The sequence below is a fragment of the Littorina saxatilis genome, linkage group LG1 (genome assembly GCF_037325665.1).
Source record: "Littorina saxatilis isolate snail1 linkage group LG1, US_GU_Lsax_2.0, whole genome shotgun sequence".
Taxonomy (NCBI): Eukaryota; Metazoa; Mollusca; class Gastropoda; order Littorinimorpha; family Littorinidae; genus Littorina; species Littorina saxatilis.
Window position 1 is genome coordinate 95,282,396 of NC_090245.1, and position 10,000 is coordinate 95,292,395.

At 42.7% G+C, this 10,000-nt stretch overlaps 1 protein-coding gene and 1 long non-coding RNA gene across 2 annotated transcripts in view; both read right to left on the reverse strand.

The window, feature by feature from the left end:
- LOC138946311 (uncharacterized) overlaps nucleotides 1–2,009 on the reverse strand; it is a 60,583-nt gene extending 58,574 nt beyond the window's left edge. The window contains exon 1 of the mRNA XM_070317856.1: nucleotides 1,452–2,009. The gene's annotated coding sequence lies outside the window, so the exon portion shown is untranslated. The remainder of the gene's footprint in view (nucleotides 1–1,451) is intronic.
- Nucleotides 1–10,000, reverse strand: part of LOC138946507 (uncharacterized) — a 458,926-nt gene that overhangs the window by 111,471 nt on the left and 337,455 nt on the right. The gene's annotated exons all lie outside the window — the stretch shown is intronic.

Below are 10,000 nucleotides of genomic sequence, written 5' to 3' on the forward strand. Positions count from 1 at the left end.
CTGTCTCACATATCAATTCCTTTGTAATTTAAAAATTACAAAACACCATGAAAAATCATTATCGACGATAGCGAATCTGCTTATATCAATAATACATTACAAAAAGCTCTAAATATGTAAAACAAAAATCGTTTTCCTTGCCAGACAAGGAAACTCAAGGCATCCTGTCAGGGAGAGAATGAGCCGAACTCATTTTGACCTGAGGTCAGGATGATCCAGGATAACAAAACTGTTATCCTGCTTAACGGTCTTGAGGGTATAAGGTGCATGATATTTTGCCGCTTAATTAAGCCATACTCTTTGAATAAAGATTAAAACCCATGTACCTGCCAAGCAATTCTCGAGTGAAAAGAGTAACACTCCACGATAGAAAGCTTATCTTGTCTGGAGATATAAAAACCTGAATACCTTAAATGCCATCTATTTATGTTAGAACAGAAAATCATAACACAGCTAGCTCAATTCTGCACCTGCAACTGTTGAGGTAATGTATCTCCAGAATAACTCTTCACTAACAATTGTATTAATGATAATGACTAAAGGCACACTCCTTCTCGGGAAAACAGGTCGCCTCACCATCTTCTTCTTCTTCTTCTGCGTTCGTGGGCTGAAACTCCCACGTACACTCGTGTTTTTTGCACGAGTGGAATTTTACGTGTATGACCGTTTTTTACCCCGCCATTTAGGCAGCCATACGCCGTTTTCGGAGGAAGGATGCTGGGTATTTTCGTGTTTCTATAACCCACCGAACTCTGACATGGATTACAGGATCTTTTTCGTGCGCACTTGGTCTTGTGCTTGCGTGTACACACGGGGGTGTTCGGACACCGAGGAGAGTCTGGACACAAAGTTGACTCTGAGAAATAAATCTCTCGCCGAACGTGGGGACGAACTCACGCTGACAGCGGCCAACTGGATACAAATCCAGCGCGCTACCGACTGAGCTACATCCCCGCCCTGCCTTACTATCTGAGATCTTGTCAGGTGTTTACATGGGATAGACCATCTTTCTCCCTCAGACGAATACCAAAAGACAACGTCCTGACTGTTCGCTGAGATTAGTTGCGAAATTAATTGTCACCAAAAGAATGCCAACAATTCCAGAGAGTTCCCATGCCAGGCGGTTCATTTTTGGTATGTGACCATTTGGAGGGATGGTCTAATCCCATGTAAAAGCCGGGGTTGACCTGATATGTATCAATATAAAAGAGCAGATACATGTTCACTTTATCTCACACACAACAACAATTGTAAAAGAGTGTACTAAATTTAGTCATTCATATCAACGACAAGGGAACAGGCAAAAAAGCGAGAGAAAAAAACCAACAACAAAACCAAAAAACCAATGCCCGTCTGAGTGAGAGACCAAGTGTGAAACAGGTGACAAAAAGACAGAGCACGCGGAAGAAAGAATAACAAAAAAAAACCAAAAAATAAACAAGGAAACTCACAGATATTCCAGCAGAGAGCTACTCGCACTTCATGTTCGTTGTTTTTTGTCGAATTGCTGCCTCACTTGACCGTTGTGGGAGCCAAAGTGTCTGAACATTTCACGGCGCTGTGTCATGCGGTAATCACTGCCATTGTTAGAACTCGCACACATTAGTTCAACCACAGCGTTTTTAAATGTTTGCATAAGCTAAACGCTGAGCTCTATTTGCTTAGTAAGGACTGTTTATTATTCATAAAGCGGCGGTTTGGCCAAAGAACAGTTATGATTTGCTGAATAATCTTAAGGGTGATTTAACTACCGTTTAAATAACCGTTTATCATTTGCTATGCAGTTTGCGATTGGCTTTTTTCAAACCTTCCGCTTAGTTCACTACCTTTTTATTTTGCGGCTGGTTCGCTTAGATAAAGAAGCAATGATACTGAATTTTGACCGAGTGGTTATGGAACTGATTCCTTTTCAGAAATTTTTTCTGATTCTACTATCCATAATCACTATCCAAACCTAGTACGTTTTGTGCGTTCTCTAGCTACCACTTCTGTCCAGACTACGCTAGCGGTTCGTTTTGAGCTGATGTTTCTGTTTGTTCTGGTTCTATCAACACAGTTCCTACTGCGGTGGCTGAGTCGTCGAGTATCTAGATTTGATTCCGTTCAGTTAGTTTTCTGTCTTTCCAAGCCAAATCAGAACGTCCAGATGAACTCAGCCTTCATGCCCACACGGTCTTCAGTATGGAAAGCCGTTTGGCTCATATCCATTACACGTGTAATAAATCATAAATACACGTGTAATAAATGATTAATACACGTGTATTTATTTCTTATTGCACGTGTAATTTTTTTTCTTATGCTATGGAATAGCATAATGATTAAATACACGTGTAATAAATATTTCATACACGTGTAAGAAATGATTAAATACACGTGTAATAAATATTTCATGCACGTGTAAGAAATGTTTATTACGCGTGTATTTAATCATTTCGTACACGTGTATGACATTTTTATTACACGTGTATTAATCATTAATTACACGTGTATTAATTCTTTATTACACGTGTACTAATCATTTTTTACACGTGTAATGGTTATGAGCCAAACGGCTTTCCATACTTCAGAAGGACGCAAGGTACAAAGTCCTGTTCATTCTTCTGACAAAGCGGGTTGTCGGGGCACACTGAGGAAAGGGGAGTGAGATTTTCTTTTTGTGGAATCCGTTTGGCGTATCTGGTCCAGATTCCAGCATCCCTTAGAACTACTGTCCTCCTGAAAAATTGCAACGTCGCACGTGCCCGAGCCAATCAGAACAGGCCTTGTGTTCTTGTGCTTACAGCTTAGTTGATAAAGACTGTGGTTCCAGTGAAGGACCGTTGAAGTGGGGAGGCGGGGCTTTAAGACAACCCTCTTTGGGGTTGTCTTTCAGCTGACACCATTTTTTAGGTCCTGCGTGCAGTGAAACTTCTCAGCATCAAGTCTGTTTTACAAAGGAGATGATTAGATATCGCAACGGGTTAGATCGGGGCTGAAGAATGTTTGAGGCAAACATTGGACTTCTAGGCACCGAGTTACGGTCCATAGAATGTGGAGGCTGGCAGTGTCACGGAGGAGAAGGATGTTCTGGGTTCAGGTGCTTTGATCTCTGACTGCTGAACTCGTGAGTGAATTTGGGGAATAAGGTTTCTGCATTGTATGTGACGGTGACAGTAATGTTAGCAGACATAATTATTGCAACAGCAACAGCAACAGCAACTTGGTGGTCGAAAAATACAGCAAATAGCCTTTTTCTACTTTAAAAACCTTGCCTGCAAATTTGGTGCGTGTGATCATTTTTTCCCAGCCACGCTTTGTTTCTATGTTGTCAAAATAGTACCCGGGTAGAACAGAGTGACAGAAGAGTAGTACTTTACCCTTTTAAAACAAGACAGCACCAATCGATCTCAATACGACTTCTCTATTAGTGATATTAACTCGGCCCAACAAATATTGGACCCATTTTTGCAAACCAACTTACACATTCATTCCCGCGTCATTTTATTCAAACGTTCTATGCCACGAAAGGCACTCCACTTGGCTGTCTTACTCCACTTGGCTGTCTTACTCCACTTGGCTGTCTTACTCCACTTGGCTGTCTCACTCCACTTGGCTGTCTTACTCCACTTGGCTGTCTTACTCCACTTGGCTGTCTTACTCCACTTGGCTGTCTTACTCCACTTGGCTGTCTTACTCCACTTGGCTGTCTTACTCCACTTGGCTGTCTTACTCCACTTGGCTGTCTTACTCCACTTGGCTGTCTTACTCCACTTGGCTGTCTTACTCCACTTGGCTGTCTTCCTCCACTTGGCTGTCTTACTCCACTTGGCTGTCTTACTCCACTTGGCTGTCTTACTCCACTTGGCTGTCTCACTCCACTTGGCTGTCTTACTCCACTTGGCTGTCTTACTCCACTTGGCTGTCTTACTCCACTTGGCTGTCTTACTCCACTTGGCTGTCTTACTCCACTTGGCTGTCTCACTCCACTTGGCTGTCTCACTCCACTTGGACGTCTTACTCCACTTGGCTGTCTCACTCCACTTGGCTGTCTTACTCCACTTGGCTGTCTTACTCCACTTGGCTGTCTTACTCCACTTGGCTGTCTTACTCCACTTGGCTGTCTTACTCCACTTGGCTGTCTTACTCCACTTGGCTGTCTTACACACTTTTCGGATCAAAGATTTCTTTTATAAGGATCACGTGACCGTCTTCCAATTTATGGGTACCACAAACATCGACCTGACAAAAATATAAGGTACCAACAAAAATCGACAACAATTTAGAATAGGCATAACTTGGCAACGTTGACATACAAGGGGAAAGTCAAACCAATGATCTACCCAGAACACGTTGTTGTGTTTCACTATATTGCCTATTTCTTGTGTCATGCAATTCTTACTGATGCAGGTGTTGATCGTATGAGTGGTCGAACACGGTAGGTTTTTGTGTTAATTGTTAGGGGGTGTCATGACAAAAAGCGCTGTATTTAAGCATTGACCGACGGGAATGCTTCTCAACTTTTAGATCTTATGCCTACCTCCACAACGTACTTGGGGTAACATTTTGGATCTTGGACTTTGTAAATTATTCGCAATATGCACCTTTGAGCTGGACATTAGCACGCCATGTTGATTTTTTTCTTGATTACTGTGCACAAAACATAGGTAATAAATCATTGTCAGTTGTCAAGCTTCTTTAAATTTACCGAATCTACGCCTACTCATGCATCATCCACAATTTAATACAGTATTTTAAAAAAATGATTAAATATCAATGAGTACCCGAAACATGTTGACAACAGAAAGAACAATAGATTATACGCCCAGATTGGTTAAATGAAATCGTACACTAAGTGAATGACGAGAACAAAAAAGCTAGGCAACAGCCGTGGTGAATCAGAACAACTCAGAGGTGTCTACGCAGCGGAACACTCGGGACTATCCGTGGCCAGTGATTGTCAAGGGCGCTAACTCTTATCTTTCTCTCACACAAAGCTGTTGTCCCCCGGCCCCCCTGAGTTTTTGAGTTTGCTTGGCGAAAACAAATAGTTCAACAATCTTGATGCTCCCCAGAGACTCACAAGTGCCGCCAGGACACGACACTAACAATCAATACAACAATCTCTGGAGGAGAACAAAATCGTCAACGCAGTCATTTGCTTATATAGTTCCTTTATCCCTTAGCCAGTTTCTCCCCATCCCTCTCCCCCCCCCCCCTTTTCCCCTCTAAAAAAAAAAAAAAAAAACAAAAAACCAAAAAAAAACAACATACTTTAGCAATATGCCTTCACGAAAAATTACTTCAGTTGAAAAAGGGTAATGGTCGGCTAAGTGATTTAGGCCTATCGAAAAATCCAAGCCTCTGAACTAAACTGTTGGAAAACAGAAACAAACTACGTATGAAGGTAACTGAAATGATCACTACTCGTAGCTGCCCCACAATGCCACACCCATACCCCCTGCCAGGTAGGGAGGATCAAGCTGCCCCACTATGCCACACCCATACCCCCTGCCAGGTAGAGAGGATCGATGATTGGTGTGTGCTGTGTTTTGTCGTCTGGGACAACACAAACACTCAACGGAACGCTATACCGCCACCTCTCTATACGTTCCACTTGTAGCTCGGAGCTTCTCTGGCATGGCTAATTTCATTTCTAGTGTCTATCATTCGTACTGCTGTTTCTTATCTCTGTCATTGCTTATTCTATTTCCTGATATCTATAATTCCTACTTCAGTTTCTGATCTCCGTCAGTGCTCCTCGTCCGATGTCAGATTGGCTGTGACACGACCTCGCGAACAGAACGCTAGTAACACCTCTCTGTGTTCCCTTTGTATAGCAGGGGTCGTCTCTAGCACTGCTAATTTCATTTCTGGTGTCTATCATGCGTACCTATCTTTGTCATTGCTTCTTCTATTTCCTGATATCTATAACAAACTCTGTAGCAAACTTGATGTGACAAAACTATACACACTCAGAAGACCAATGTGACTACCCATGTACAACTGCGCAAGAGCTGGCAACAGTTTAATCGAGTCATGTTAATGTTGGGAATTGTTTCTTTTATTAGTCAAGGAGAACATCGTGATACCACAGAAACCCATCCTTAACCACTAACCCCCCCCCCCCCCTCCCCGCCCCAACCCTCCCCCCCCCCGCCCCCCCAAAAAAAAGGGGGGAAAGAAAGGAAGAAAAGAAAAGAAAAGAGGACAGTCTAATTAAACGCCGCCCGTCACAGTTCCAACTCGTCGGCTAATTACTTTCGATCAGGCAGTGAAATCTATTCCGTGATGTTTGTACTCTGCTGACCCCACGGTCTAAAAATAAAATCAAGCTAATTGCTGCTGACCAAGGCTCGTAGTGACCGCAGTTACCCGCTAACCGGAGAGGAGTCAGCCACGTGGTTTGTTTGCTCCCATGATGCATTGTTGTCAGCATTGACGTCATTCGAGCATCCGGGTCATGGGGTCGCCATGATGGATTAGGTTCATGACCTCGGTTCAATGTGCACGTCTCTATCTATGTCTCTGTCTGTCTGTCTGTCTCTCTCACTCTCTCTCTCTCGCTCTCTCTCTGTGTCTCTCTCTCACCTTTCACTGTATTTAATGTTAATTTACTGGAAACCCCGGAAACCCCCCCTGGATCCGCCTCTGCACACAAAAACACTTTTAATAACACATTTACTCATGCTTGTGTATTCAGCATTGTTTTCACTACGTTACATATACGACGCTTAATATTTGTGTATATATAGCTATTCTGATGAACACGTGGGGGAATTCGGGGGCTGTGATTGGATGGTCTCTTCCGATCATCAAAGCATAATGCTGCGGAAGTCGGCCATTTTTCTCAATATCCAAAAGCATACATTGTCGTAAACAAAGACGCATGGTTCCGGTTTCTTCCACGTGTATAAAGTACACGCATACCTCGCCAGGTTTGTTTCTGTGACTAGTCGACAGACGATGCCATTTGCTTTCTGTGTGTTTTTGTTGTTGCTTACTGTACATGACATACATTACGTGTAAAATCCAGTTCTTCAACAGGCAACAAACCTTGCAAATTTTCAGAAGCTGCAATCTGAAGCGACCTATCACTGATTCTAGCAGACGATCTCTCCAATGTTTAACACAAAATCAGCAAACTCTCCTGTCACATAGAACGTCCATTGTATAGTGCAATGTTGAAATGAAGTTACCGGTCTGAAACATGTAGTCGTTTCTTCTGAGACAATCCTTGTTCTCTTATCATCTACAGATTTACCGCAGTCTTCACCACGCGAATTCCCAACAGAAGTCAGACTTTCGAACATACAATCTACGTAGGCAAGCATGATACGTCATGACGTCATATGATTCCTAGCATATTGACGTAAACATCCGGTTATCTCGAGTTTTCTCCGTAATACATGTCCGTGGGTTTTTCCATGTTCGGTTATTTCCGTGGCTTCGTGCGGAAAGGGATCCGTCGTCTGCAATCAACGACATGGACCATTTTGGTACTTGTTGCTGACAAAAACATGATTTTAACACATAATTTAATGTCAGAATAGCTATATAAACGCTATTGTGTTTTCATCGTTATTGCTACGCTGAAAACACAATAGCTGGTAATAATATGTAATGTGTAAATATTCATATGTTGTCGTTTTTCACTACCTTTCTTTAAACGTAACTATAAGTGTAAATATGTGATTAAATTAGTCCCCTCTCTGGGCGAGGGCTGGTTGAAAAAAATCTCACTGTATTGCTTATGCCACAACCCTCGAAAAATAAAATTTGATTTGATTTGATTTGATTTGATCTCTCTCTCTCTCTCTCTCTCTCTCTCTCTCTCTCTCTCTCTCTCTCTCTCTCTCTCTCTCTCTCTCTGTTCGCCGGTGTGTGTGTGTGTGTGTGTGCGTGAGTGTGCGTGTTTGCATGTGTGTGTGTGTGCGCGCGCGCGTGTGTGTGAACGTGAGTGCGTGTGTGAGTGTGCCAGTGTGTGTGTGTGTGTGTGTGTGTGTGTGTGTGTGTGTGTGTGTGTGTGTATGTATGTGTGTGTGTGTGTGTGTGTGTATGTGTGTGTGTATGTGTGTGTGTGTGTTTTGGTGTTGGTGTGCGTGTAGCCTCAGTGAAGTATCTTTTCTGTTAAAACTGTTTATCTCCTCATCACCCCGGTGAAATCATCTTTGAATTCAGCTGCAATGGTCTGTGCGTTGCTAAAAACAAAGGTGTGCCTCTTGAGCTCGAACTGGAAACACACACTCACACTCTCAGGATATCTTTCTCTTCTCTTGAACCATGAAACAACAAATGTCTTGGTTTTAAAAGTGTTCTACAAGCAACCGCCTCTACCGTCTACATAATGATGCAATCCAGTTAGCCAGCTACAGAGGAATGGGTCAATCTGCGTTATACACAATCCACACACAAATCGAAAGCTTATAACACGCACTCCACACCGCAAAACAGCTGTTAGTAACCATCACACCTTTTGTGTGAGCGACAAACACGCGTACCTATAGTTAGCACAGAACTACTTTAAAACAGCATGCTTACTTTTCCTATTACAAACGGCTTCTGAATATGTTCACAGTTTTTTGCCAGTGGTTCAGTGTTGTCGTTTCTCTTTGTAAGCTTTTGATTTGTTTGGCTAGCCATACAAAGCCATGTGTGAGGGTTTTGAGCGTGGATTGTGACTGTGTGCTCAAATCTCCAGAAAGGTTGGCAACCTGCAAATGGCGTGTGGGTGTGCAGTGTTTGATCACAGCATAACTGAAATTGATCAGACGGTTTTGGTTTCATGTAATGAGAGAGGGAGAGAGAGAGAGAGAGAGAGAGAGAGAGAGAGAGAGAGAGAGAGAGAGAGAGAGAGAGAGAGAGTCACACACTCACACACACACACGCACACACACACACACACACACACTGCACACACACACAAGAGAGAGAGAGAGAGAGAGAGAGAGAGAGAGAGAGAGAGAGAGAGAGAGAGAGAGAGAGAGAGAGAGAGAGAGAGAGAGAGCGACAAACAGACAGACACAGATAGAGAGAAAGAGAGACAGAGAGAGAGAGAGAGACAGAGACAGAGACAGGGACAGAGAGAGACAATGAGAGACAGACAGACAGACAGACAGACAGAGACAGACAGACAGACAGACAGACAGACAGAGAAAGAGACAGACAGACAAAGAGACAGACAGACAGACAAAAAAGAGTACGCACGTAGTAGGTTTGCTTTAAAAGTCTGTTCATGTTTTACTTTCAAGAAATAAGGAATACGAACTTCAAGGGAAAACACTCTTGCTCCGACAGAATTGTTAGGTCAATGCGCTTTGCTCCCTTGGTGTTGACCGAACGTCCTGGCTAGATTTGGTTGCACACCGTATCATTTTGAACAAAGGCACGAAGCGTGGCACACTTACACACACTTACACACACACACAGACACAGACACACACAGACACACACAGGCACACACACACACACACACACACACACACACACACACACACACACACACACACACACACGCTTATTATAAACAATGAAATACTTCTGTTGGAGGCCTCAAGAGATGTTTTCCTGAAATAATGAAACCGTGTTATATTGTGTTGTATGGTATTGTATTGTATGGTATTGTATTGTATTGTGTTGTATTGCATTGTATTGCATTGCATTGCCTTGCTTCTATTGCATTGTTATGCTCTGCATTGCATTTCATTGAATTGCATGATTTTGTATTGTATTGTATTGTATTGTAATGTATTGTATTTTATTGTATTGTATTATTGTATTGTATTGTATTGTATTGTATTGTTTTAAAGCCAAACCAGAGTGTCTGGAGCCTGTGATTGTCCGAAAGAAAGCTCCATTCAAACAGTATTCAAACCCTTGGGGTTTCAGGCAGTTATTTCGCTTGGTCAAACCGCTTCGCCGCTATCTGCACAGCCAATTTCAGGAAACCTGGTCAAGAAACAAGACGCGTAAGGAGAATTTACTACATTTAGTCAAGCTGTAGAACTCACAGAATGAAACTGAA